The 12,197-nt window shown below is 30.5% G+C and overlaps 1 non-coding gene and 1 pseudogene across 1 annotated transcript; one reads left to right on the top strand and one right to left on the bottom strand.

Moving 5' to 3' along the window:
- Positions 1-3,084: 3,084 nt before the first annotated feature.
- On the bottom strand, positions 3,085-3,193 carry LOC140989094 (small nucleolar RNA R71). Its single transcript, XR_012177438.1, has one exon. It is a non-coding gene; the product is annotated as a small nucleolar RNA R71 (small nucleolar RNA).
- Positions 3,194-3,993: 800 nt separating this feature from the next.
- Positions 3,994-12,197, top strand: part of LOC140988423 (uncharacterized) — a 28,537-nt pseudogene continuing 20,333 nt past the window's right edge.

Here is a 12,197-nt window from a genome sequence, read left to right as displayed (position 1 = left end):
ATCCTTCTTGATTGTGGATTCATATGTAGTAAGCATGTTGACCAACTCTTCGAAGATGGCTTCGAGCTTGCTTATACTGAAATTCACTATAAAACCTTCAAACGAGAATGGGAGAGACAACACAATAATGTGAGTAGTACTTGCGTAGTGAGTGATGTAATAGTATCCACAACATAAACTCCAACTGCCTTCTTCATTCCAGACCTTTCAAACGACCACTGGTAGCTATTAATAGTCATCTGCTCAAGCAAGTCATAGGCTTGAACATGAGATTTGGCAAAGATCGTGCAACCAGCCGCTGCATCCACAGTTCCTCTTGTTTGCCCATTCAGACCATTGTAGAATAATTCGATTTGTACCCAGTCTTCAAAACCATGGTTCGGGCACCTTCTCAACAACTCCTTGTATATTCCCCATGCCATATACAACTGCTCAAAGTCGTTCTGCCTATAAGTACTGATCTCAATCTTCAACTGTACAGACTTCCCAGGGGGAAAATATTTAGCAAGGAACTTCATTGCCAACTCCTGCCATGCCGTGATGCTTCCCAAGGGAAGAGTTTAGAATCATCTTCTTTCTTGGTCCCTGAGAGAAAACGGAAACAAACGCGGTCTAATAATATCATCAGGAACATCATTAATCTTTACCGTATCAGTAATCTTCAGGAAAGTTCTCAAGTGCACGTGAGGATCTGAAGTAGCGGTTCCAACAAACTGGTTCTGTTGAACCATATTTATCAGAGCATGCTTTAGCTCGAAATTGTTCGCATTTATGTTCCCTCGAGCAGTGCCAGAATAATGAGTGTTGATCACTGGTCAGAAGTGATATCTGATAGGTATTGCCTCTGTCTGGTTATGTCTGTCATTCTCTCTGTTTTTGGCCATTGCTTGGATCTCTTCTCTACTATCTTTTCTTAGACTTCGCGCAGTTCTTTAGATCTCCGGATCAAAGATAAGCAAGTCAGGGCTTTGCAATCTTCGCATGCACTATCAAACAGATAAAATGAACAAATCAATAATTATTATAATAAAACAAAAATAACTCTAAATTAAAATTTAGACTAATTGGTAACAGTACTGATATAAATTTAAATTTTGACACTCCCCGGCAACGGCGCCAAAAACTTGTTGCGTATTTTTCGCTCGTGATAAATATAAAAATTGTACATTGATTAAATGTTTTATAACATAAATTTATAGTTTTTGTTTTATTAAATTTTTAAATATTATATGTTTTATAATAAATTGTATAAAAAATAAGTTGTTGTGTAATTATAAATTTTTACTATTTTTATAGGTCCGATAATACAAGAATAACCTTGGCGTTGCAAATGAGATTATGATTCTTGGACCTGTAGAAAGTTGATGATAATATCTACAATATTGTTGACAAGCATGAGATAAAAATATTCTTACAATTGGGATCAAATTAAGCAACAAATAAAGTTACCAAAGGAGTGACATTTTAACCATGCTCTAGTATTTTGACCATATCTCTCAAATTACATAGTCAAATGGTAAAAAAAAATCACAATTCAAACAACTCAATTATCTACATGTTTTGTTTTATGTGGAAAAGAAAATTCGGATGGGAAGATTTTCAAAAATGATGTGTATAACAACATAAATTCTTGGAACACCAATGAAGACTTATGTGTAAAAAAATAATATTTTATTTGTGGTTGTCTCCCCAAATTTGGCTATAAATAGAGGTGCATTGTAATGTATTGGGATATCCCTCATTCTATGAACAAACTTTTGAGTTCATAATATTTCTCTCTTTGTTTTTCCTTTATTTCTTCATTTAAATAAAATTAGCATGTTAATTTCATATTCAAAGTTTTATACTTTGAATAATGAGTAGCTAACTTCCCAAGGTTGAGATGAAAAGGTGAAACTCTTGGTACGATAATAAGGTTATTAAAAGGTAATAATCTATGTTTTATATTATTTAATAATTATTTATTGTTTATGTTATATTTATTTCTTTAAACATTATTATATCTTTTTTTTATAAGTGGGAGTTTTGATTTATTGTTGCTTTATGTTATACTAAATTCTTGGAACCATTTAAATGTTAGTTTGGTATTACCAATCATTTAAAGTGAATGTCNNCTTGACAACATTTATAAGTTTGGTATATATTATATACTTATAAGATAATAATATATAACATAATATAAATATGATTATTTAATATATTGGAACCATTTTATTAAGTGGATTTCAATAATGTTCATTAATTTTAACTTTATTAAAATATCAAGAGTGGATCCTCTAATCTCAACTACTTAAATTAAAATTTGAACAAAAAAATTACCGATTAAAGATTCAAACAATTAAAAGAACAAGAAAAAAATAAAAAAAAAGGACATTGTAGTGGACTTGTAATTACCTTAGCTTCCCCGTGGATACGATATTTAGACTCATTGAATTATACTACTTGTGGACAACTTGCTCTTGGGAGTGCAACAATCAAAGTAGCATCAAGTTTTTGGTGCCGTTTCCTGGGAAGTATAATTTAATTTCAAATCTATTTAATTTTATTTATAGTTTGTTTTTCTTTCTTTAAATTTTTATTGCTTTTGTGTGTTTTTCTTTTGCATTTGCATGGGCATTTGGTCACGTACACTTAGTGGTCGACTCATTCAAAATAACCCTTTATTTTCACAAAACATGGCGGAAGAACCCATCCCAGAAAAGGAAGATGAAATTCTATCTCAACATGATCATGATAGACGAAGAACACATGAATCCTACACGTACTAGTGCACCTTTATGTCTAGTTTTTCCCCCCCTGATGCATCTCATTTCAATTTTAAGCCTAGTATTAGCCAACTTTTACCCAACTTTCATGGTTTAGATTATGAAAATCCATACATGCATTTACGAGAGTTTGAAGAAGTGTGCAACACATATAATTATCTAAATAGTAGCATGAACACCATTCGACTTAAGCTTTTTCTTTTTTCTTTAAAAGATAAGGCTAAAATTTGGCTACAAAATCTTATATCAAGATCCATTCGAACTTGGGATGAATTGCAACAACAATTTTTGAAAAAGTTTTTTCCATCTCATAGAACAAATTCTTTCAAAAGGCAAATCAGAACTTTCACTCAAAAACAAGGAGAAACTTTTTATCAGTGATGGGATAGATATAAAGAATTTCTTAATCTTTGTCCACATCATGGTTTTGAAATTGGAGAGTTGTTTCTCAATTTTATGAAGGCTTAACACCTAAAGATAGAAAAATGGTTAAATTTATGTGTAATGGAACATTTGAAGATAAAGATCCAAACAAGACAATTGAGTATCTTGATTCATTAGCTGAAAATGCTCAAAATTGGGACACTATAGGTACAATCGAACCATCAAACAAGATCCAATCTCCCACATCTGGTGGAGGTATTTACACCCTCAAGGATGAACGTGATCTTCAAGCCAGATTTACCTCTTTGGCAAGCAAAGTTGAGGCACTTGAATTGAAAAAGAATGCTCAATTAAAATCTGTTCAAGAATTGCGTGTCACATCTGTGATACAAGTGATCATTCTACAAAAGATTGTCCCACTTTGCCTTCTTTTGAAGAATGTCTCCATGAACAAGCCAATGTTTTGAACAATTTCAAAAGGCCAAAATTTGAACCATTTTCTCAAAGTTACAATCCAGGTTGACGAAATCATCCAAATTTTAGTTTGAGGAATGATAATGCTGCACCATTTTCACAACCACATGTTCAAAGTCAACAAAATTTTCAAAATTATGCACCTTATGTTCTTCTACCTAAAAAGAACTTAGAAGATATATTGAATTCTTTCATTGCAAAGCAAGATTCTATCAATACTCGAACTTCTCAAATCACGACAGATTTGAAAGATACTCTTGCTAAATTTGCATCTGCACTTAATGTTCATGAAAAAGGTAAATTTCCTTCACAACCACAACCTAATCCCAAGGATCATCATTCACAAACTGGAACTTCTGGAATTCAACCGATGGATCAGGTAAAATCTGTTATTACCCTTTCCAGTGGTAAGGTTGTGGAAAAATCCATTCTTGAACCTTGTGAAGATGATGATAAATCAACTCCAAAGGGTAAGGAAGTGGAACCCATAACTTGTGAAGAAGAGGATCAACGGACAGTGTCACCACCATTCTCTCATGCATTGAAAAATACAAAAAAATCAAATTTGAATTCTGATATATATAATATTTTTAAACAAGTAAAAGTTAATATTCTTTTATTAGATGCAATAAAGCAGGTACCATTATATGCCAAATTTTTGAAAGACTTGTGCAATGTGAAAAGAAAATTGAATGTGAAAAAGAAAGCATTTTTAGTCGAACAAGTAAGTACAATCATTCAAAATAATAATACTTTGAAATACAAAGACCCTGGTTGTCCTACTATTTCATGTATTATTGGAGAACGAAAGATTAAAAAAGCCTTGCTTGATCTTGGAGCTAATGTAAATTTACTTCCATATTCAGTTTATCAAGAACTCAATCTAGGTGAGTTAAAACCTACTTCGATAACACTTTTACTTGCCGATAGATCTGTTAAAGTGCCAAGAGGTATGGTAGAAGACATGTTGGTCCAAGTTAATAACTTTGTATATCCTATCGATTTCATAGTTTTAGATACACAACCTATCGAACCTTGTAATGCAATTCCTGTAATTTTGGATCGTCCATTTTTAGCAACTTCTAATGCTCTAATAAATTGCAGGAATTGAATAATGAAGTTGTCATTTGGTAACATGACCTTGGAGCTTAATGTTTTTAATCTTTGTAAGCAACCACATGACAAAGGAGATGAAAGTGAAGATAAAAATCTTATTGAAACTCTTGTGGAAGAAAACATTCAAGAAGGGAGTACTCGTGACCAATTAGATATTTGTTCAATTGATACTGTTAAAGAAAATATTGAAATTGATCTTGATGATTTTATCAGGTATCACTCGTTACAAGGATCGGAGAAAGAATTTGAGGCAAAATATGAGAACAAAGATGAATCACCTATATTGGAGTTAAAACCCTTGCCAGAAGAATTAAAGTATGCATTCCTTGGAGAAGATGAAACATATCCAGTGGTAATTTCTTTCAAATTAGCAAGTGATCAAGAAGGTAAATTAGTTAATATGCTTAAAAGACATAAAAATACAATTGGTTGGACACTAAAAGATCTCAAGGACATTAATCCACTAATTTGCTTTCACAAAATTCATTTAGAAGAAAATGCTAAAACATCTCAACAAACACAAAGGAGATTAAATCCACACATGAAAGATGTTGTGAAAACTGAAGTTCTCAAACTACTTGATGTTGGAATTATCTATCCTATTTCTGATAGTAAGTGGGTAAGTCCAACACAAGTAGTTCCAAAAAAATATGGCATCACAGTAATAAAAAATGAATAAGGTGAGTTGTTAACAAGTCGAGTCCCATCTAATTGGCGGACGTGTATTGATTATAGAGAATTAAATGACGCCACTAGAAAAGATCATTTTCCATTACCATTTTTGTATTTATTTTTAGAAAGAATAGTAGGTCATTCCTACTACTGTTTTCTTGATGGATATTCAGGCTATTATCAAATTGTCATTGCACTCGAAGATCAAGATAAAACTACATTCACATTTGGAACATTTGCATTCAGAAGGATGTCATTTGGTTTATGCAATGCCCCAGCAACATTTCAAAGATGTATGTTAAGCATTTTTAGCGACATGGTTGAAAATTGTTTTGATATTTTCATGAATGATTTAACTGTTTTTGGGAATATATTTGATAATTGTCTTGAAAATTTGGAAAAAGTTTTAAAAAGATGCGAGGAAAAAGGTCTTATTTTAAATTGAGAAAAATGTCATTACATGATTACTTCTGTGATTGTTTTGGGACATGTTGTATCATCTCATGGAATTGAAGTTGATAAAGCAAAAGTTGATGTCATTGCCAATTTACCCCCTCAAAAAACCATTAAAGAAATTCACTCATTTTTGGGACATGTTGGATTTTATAGAAGGTTTATAAATGACTTTAGTTTGATCTCTAAACCCATTTGTAACCTCTTAACAAAAGACACTGCATTTGAGTGGACTCAAGAATGTCAAAATGCTTTTGATAAAATCGTTCTTATTTGATTGGATCAACAACTATTGTGTTCACTGATCTTTCTGCTATTAGATATTTGTTGACCAAACAGGATGCAAAGCCACGACTGATACGATGGATTTTGTTGTTCCAAGAATTCGACATTGTGATCAAAGATAAAAAAGAACCAAGAATGTCGTAGCTGATCATTTATCGAGACTAGCAATAGGATCATCTTATGAAATGACACCAATTGATGATAATTTTCCTGATGAACATCTATTTTCAGTTACTACTACACCTTGGTTTGCTAACATAGTAAATTTTCTCGTGACAGGAAAAATTCCATCGCAATGGAGTTCCCAAGATAAAAGAAAATTTTTGAATGAGGTAAAAAACTTTTATTGGGATGACCTGTAGCTGTTCAAGTATTGTCCAGATCAAATTTTTCGACGTTGCATACCCGACAATGAGGTAAATAGTGTCATTAAATTTTGTCATTCAGAAGTATGCGGAGGACATTTTTCTTCAAAGAAAACGGCTGCAAAAATCTTGCAATGTGGATTTTATTGACCCATTTTGTTTAAAGACACCAACGAAATCTGCGAGATCTGTGAAAATTGTCAAAAATTGGGTGTGATTTAAAAAAAAAAACATGATGCCTTTGAATCCTATCATTGAAATTGAAATCTTTGACTGTTGGGGAATTGATTTTATGGGACCTTTTCCACCGTCGTTTGGATACTTGTATATTTTAGTTGCAGTTGATTATGTTTCCAAATGGATAGAGGCAATTCCATGTCGAACAAATTATCATAAAATTGTCATCAAATTTTTGAAAGAAAATATTTTTAGTAGATTTGGAATTCCTCGAGCCATGATAAGTGATTGGGGAACTCATTTTGTTAATAAATCATTTGTTTCATTAATGAAAAAATATAGTATTACTCACAAAGTAACTACACCTTATCATCCTCAAACAAATAGACAAGTTGAATTAGCTAATATGGAGATAAAGCAAATTTTGGAAAAAACTGTTAACCCAAATAGAAAAGATTGGTCTCTGTGACTTAATGATGCACTTTGGGCATATCGAACAGCTTTTAAAACATCATTGAATATGTCTCCTTATAGGTTGGTTTACGGAAAACATTGTCATTTGCCTGTTGAATTAGAACCTAAAGCTTATTGTGCGATCAAAACTTTTAATTCAAGCATGGATGATGCCAACAAATTGCGCAAATTGCAACTTAATGAACTTGATGAACTCAGAAATGACGTATATGAGAATTCAAGGATTTATAAAGCAAAAATCAAATCATTTCATGATAAAACAATCCTTAGAAAATCTTTTGAGATTGGTAAAAAAATTTTGCTTTATAATTCTCGACTTCACATATTCCCAGGAAAATTACGATCAAGATGGACATGCCCATATGTTGTAAGGCATATGTATCCTTATGGAGCTGTGGACATTGAAAATCCTAAAAATGGTGAAGTTTTTAAAGTAAATTGACAAAGGCTTAAACCATTTTTAGAAAATGAAATCTTTCAAGAAGAGTTTATTTCTCTTTCCGATCCTTGATATTTTTTTTTGTGTTGTATTTAATTTTGTTTGTTTTTATTTGAGGTTTCCTTAATCTTTTTATTTTCCCGGTTAAATGGCGGATAACGCTACTCCGTGACTCTCATAGTCGGTTAAATCAGTTTCCCACAATTGCTGATACAAAAATTAAAAAAAAATCATTTCTTTTCTTTTCAAAATGGATGAAATTCATTTAAAATTTTTTAAATATTTTCCCTCTGTTTCTGAAAATGTTCTAAGAAAAATTTATGCAGGTAGGTGTGAAAGATTGAGATTGCTAATGCAAAAAAAAAATTTCCAGAAGATATTCGTCTTGTAATAGAAGTTAAGGTCCGATTAGGAGGAGAAGTTCCACAATCATTCCTCATTTGGTATTTGACTGGATTAAGAAAAAGCATTTATGCGAAAAAACGAAGGGCCAAAAGGTTAGGAGTTTGTCAAAAGTGTGCAAGATGGACTTGTGACAAACGATGCAGATATTTGGGATGTGTTTCCAATAACAGAGAAGATAAAATTGGTTTCATTAAGAATTGGCTGAGTAAGGAGTCTTTAGATAACATCTTATTGACTCTTGAGACGCATTCTAGTGGACACGTCCATATTGAATTTATCCGTTTATGGAACCAATTCCAAGATGAGCGTCATCGTAATAGTCTTGGGAATCCGACTAAAAAGACTCTGTTTGCCAATTTATAAGAAAATTGGATGGGAAGCATATCCTCGACTCATAGCAGGCGTTGAAGCCATTTCTTGACGTAAAACCAAAGGAAAATTGTGAGCCACAATCACACTACTGTTTATATGCATTCGTGTCATTATTGTTTTTACTGTTTATTATGCTTACAACTGTGATCCATAGTTTTGTCATGATAACATATTACCCCTATAAAATATCTCATCTTTCTCTCTATTTTCGTAGACCAAAAAGAAAGAAAAAACATGGCTGGATCCTCTGCATAAACTTTGAAAAATATTTGTGTATTTTGTGAGTCGAGTCCTGGAAAAAATAAAGTGTTTGTAGAAGCAGCGAATAATCTTAGAAAGATATTGGCTGAGAGAAAAATTCATTTGGTAAATGGGAGAGGTAATATTGGGTTAATGAGATCTGTTTCAATATCTGCTCATTTTGGAGGTAGTCAGGTTTTGGGTATTATTCCTATAGCCTTAGCTGAATGAAATATTACAGGTGTTACGATTGGGGAAAAATTAAAAGTTTCCTCTATGTATGAAAGAATCACCAAAATGATTGAAAATTCTGATGCTTTTATTGCACTATCAGGTGGTTTTGGTACATTAGAAGAAATTTTTCACACATTTTCTTGGGCACAACTTAATATCCATAATAAACCTGTGAGCTTGTTGAATATCAATAATTATTATGATAGTTTGTTGACATTTCTTGATAAAGTTGTGGAACAGAATTTCATTTCAGAAAATTCACGACGGATGCTTATCTGTGCTTCGACTGCCGACCAATTAATTGATGATTCGGAAGCTTTTGTTCATAAGCCTGATCCGATGATAATAAAGATCAATTGGTCGCAATCAAGCAGTAAGAAAAGAAAGTTGGATTATTGATTCAAAAGTCGTGGGTTGGTTTGCGTTTGTTTCTGTTTGTTATCTTCAATAAAATTACAGGTGATATCTCTTTCATTATGTACTCTTTATTAATAGTTATTTTAACATTAGGGACAATGTCATGTTCTGATTGGGGGGAGAACAAACTTATAAAAAAAAATTTTTAAAAAAATATTATTTTAAAATAAAACCATGTTTATTGTTTGTATCTTAGTAATTTTTGCAAAAATATCATACACTACATGTTTGAAAGGTTTAAATTAGAAAATGTATTAATCTATCTAAGGATGTTTAAATTTTTATTTGAAAAAAAAGTCAATTTTAATATTCTGATCACTTTAAAAATATGATTTATGAAATCTTTTTGAGTGATTAACTATTGTGATAAAATCAGTTATTAAAGTATATGGCTCAATATATACCTTATAAGAGTGCCTAAAATTTTAAACTCACACATATTTTGTGAGTGAGTGGAGAGGATTGAGAAAACAACTTTCGAGCCTTTATTGATCATTAGAGAGGCTATCTATTTTTTAGATCTTGAGTTCTTATTTTGAAAAAAAAATAGATATTTCCTGGAAAAAAAGTGAAAAAAAAAATGTTGAAGATCTATGTAATTTTAAAAATTATATGCTACTACCCAATTATCTCTCATAAAAAAAAGAAAAGAAAGAAAAAAAATAGAAAGAGGGAAATATACTGTAAAAATTAAATAAATATGTGGTCAAGGAGCATAAAATTAGTCTGATTCCATGATATTATGAAAAAAAAGATCAGGAAAAAAATATATAATTAGAATAACTAGATTTTGAATCAATGGATTTTCTATCTTTTGATTAGTTTGGCTCGTTTGTCTGTCTGCATTCTGTAAACCATTTTCCTGAGCATTTATCTGTATTCCAACTCCATGAGAGAAATCGTTCCCATGAATTGAAACATTTATTAACCTGTGAGGATATGGAGTTGAGACTCTTACTAGGAATTTCTGGAGGTCATGTACATTTAATTACCCGAAAATAAGCTTTGAATTGATTAGCTCAGATTATTTCATAAATTATAATTATGATGATCTTGATATAACTTTGACAGTTTTCAAATTTAATTTAAACACTTGGATATTTCTGATTTCATTTCTATTTAAATTAATCGATATGTTTTGTATTGTTATTAACGCGTAAATTGCTAGGCACTAGCAATAAGCTGTTGGGGGTGTGATAAACATAAAAATTGTACATTAATTAAATGTTTTATAATATAAATTTATAGTTTTTGTTTTATTAAATTTTTAAATATTATATGTTTTATAATAAATTGTATAAAAAATAAGTTGTTGTGTAATTATAAGTTTTTACTATTTTTACAGTTAAGATAATACAAAAATAACCTTGGCGTTGCAAATGGGATTAAGATGATTCTTGGACCTGTAGAAATTTGATGATAATATCTACAATATTGGCGAAAAGCATGAGATAAAAATATTCTCAAAATTGAGATCAAATTAAGCAACAAATAAAGTTACCAAAGGAGTGACAGTTTTACCATGCTCTAGCATTTTGACCATATCTCTCAAATTACTTGGTCAAATGGTAAAAAAAAATATCACAATTCAAAGAACTCAATTATCTACATGTTTTGTTTTATGTGGAAAAGAAAATTCGGATGGGAAGATTTTCAAAAGTGATGTATATGGTAACATAAATTCTTGAAACACCAATGAAGACTTATGTGTAAAAAAAATTATATTTTGTTTGTGGTTGTCTCCTCAATTTTGCCTATAAATAGGGGTGCATTGTAATGTATTGGGATATCCCTCATTCTATGAACAAACCTTTGAGTTCATAATATTTCTCTCTTTGTTTTTTCTTTATTTCTTCATTTAAATATAATTAGCATGTTAATTTCATATTCAAAGTTTTATACTTTGAATAATGAGTATCTAACTTCCCAAGGTTGAGATGAAAATGTGAAACTCTTAGTACGATAATAAGGTTATTAAAAGGTAATAATCTATGTTTTATATTATTTAATCATTATTTATTGTTTTTGTTATATTTATTTCTTTAAATATTATTATACTTTTTTTTTATAATTGAGAGTTTTTATTTATTGTTGTTATATGTTACACTAAATTTTCGGAACCATTTCAATGTTAGTTTGGTATTACCAATCATTTAAAGTGAATGTCTTGATTTGTTATATATGAATATATCATAATATTAATTTCTTGGTACCATTTAAATGTTAGTTTGGTATTACCAACCATTTAAAGTGGATGTCTTGATTTATTATATATGAATATATCATAATATTAATTTTTTGGTACCTTTTAAATGTTTGTTTTGTTTTACTAACCATTTAAAGTGGGAACTTTGATTTAGTATTTACAAATATATATATAGAACAATAAATACTTGACAACAATGATAAGTTTTGGTATATATTATATACTTATAAGATAATAATTTATAACATAATATAAATATGATTATTTAATATATTGGAACCATTTTTTTAAGTGGATTTCAATAATGTTCATTAATGTTAACTTTGTTTAAATACCAAGAGTGGATCCTCTAATCTCAACTACTTAAATTAAAATTTGAACAACCATAAATTACTAATTAAAGATTCTAACAATTTAAAGAAAAAGATAAAAACAAAAGGACATTGTAGTGGACTTGTAATTACCTTAGCTTCCTTGTGGATACGATATTTGGACTCATTGAATTATACTACTTGTGGACAACTTGCTCTTGGGAGTGCAACAATCAAAGTCGCATCAGCTCGCAAGCGCACGTTTGTTAAGTTTTAATACATGAAAGTAGAGTATCTTTACCACGGGGAGTGTATAAATAAATGTATATCAGTGTTTGTAATTAAAATAGTCACGACTTTATTTAAAAAATCAATAAAAGTGTTGGTCTACGTCAAACGAACTAATTG

The sequence above is a fragment of the Primulina huaijiensis genome, chromosome 11, assembly GCF_012295235.1.
Source record: "Primulina huaijiensis isolate GDHJ02 chromosome 11, ASM1229523v2, whole genome shotgun sequence".
Lineage (NCBI taxonomy): Eukaryota > Viridiplantae > Streptophyta > Magnoliopsida > Lamiales > Gesneriaceae > Primulina > Primulina huaijiensis.
Note: the sequence above shows the minus strand (reverse complement) of the source record. Positions and strands in the feature narration are given on the sequence as shown.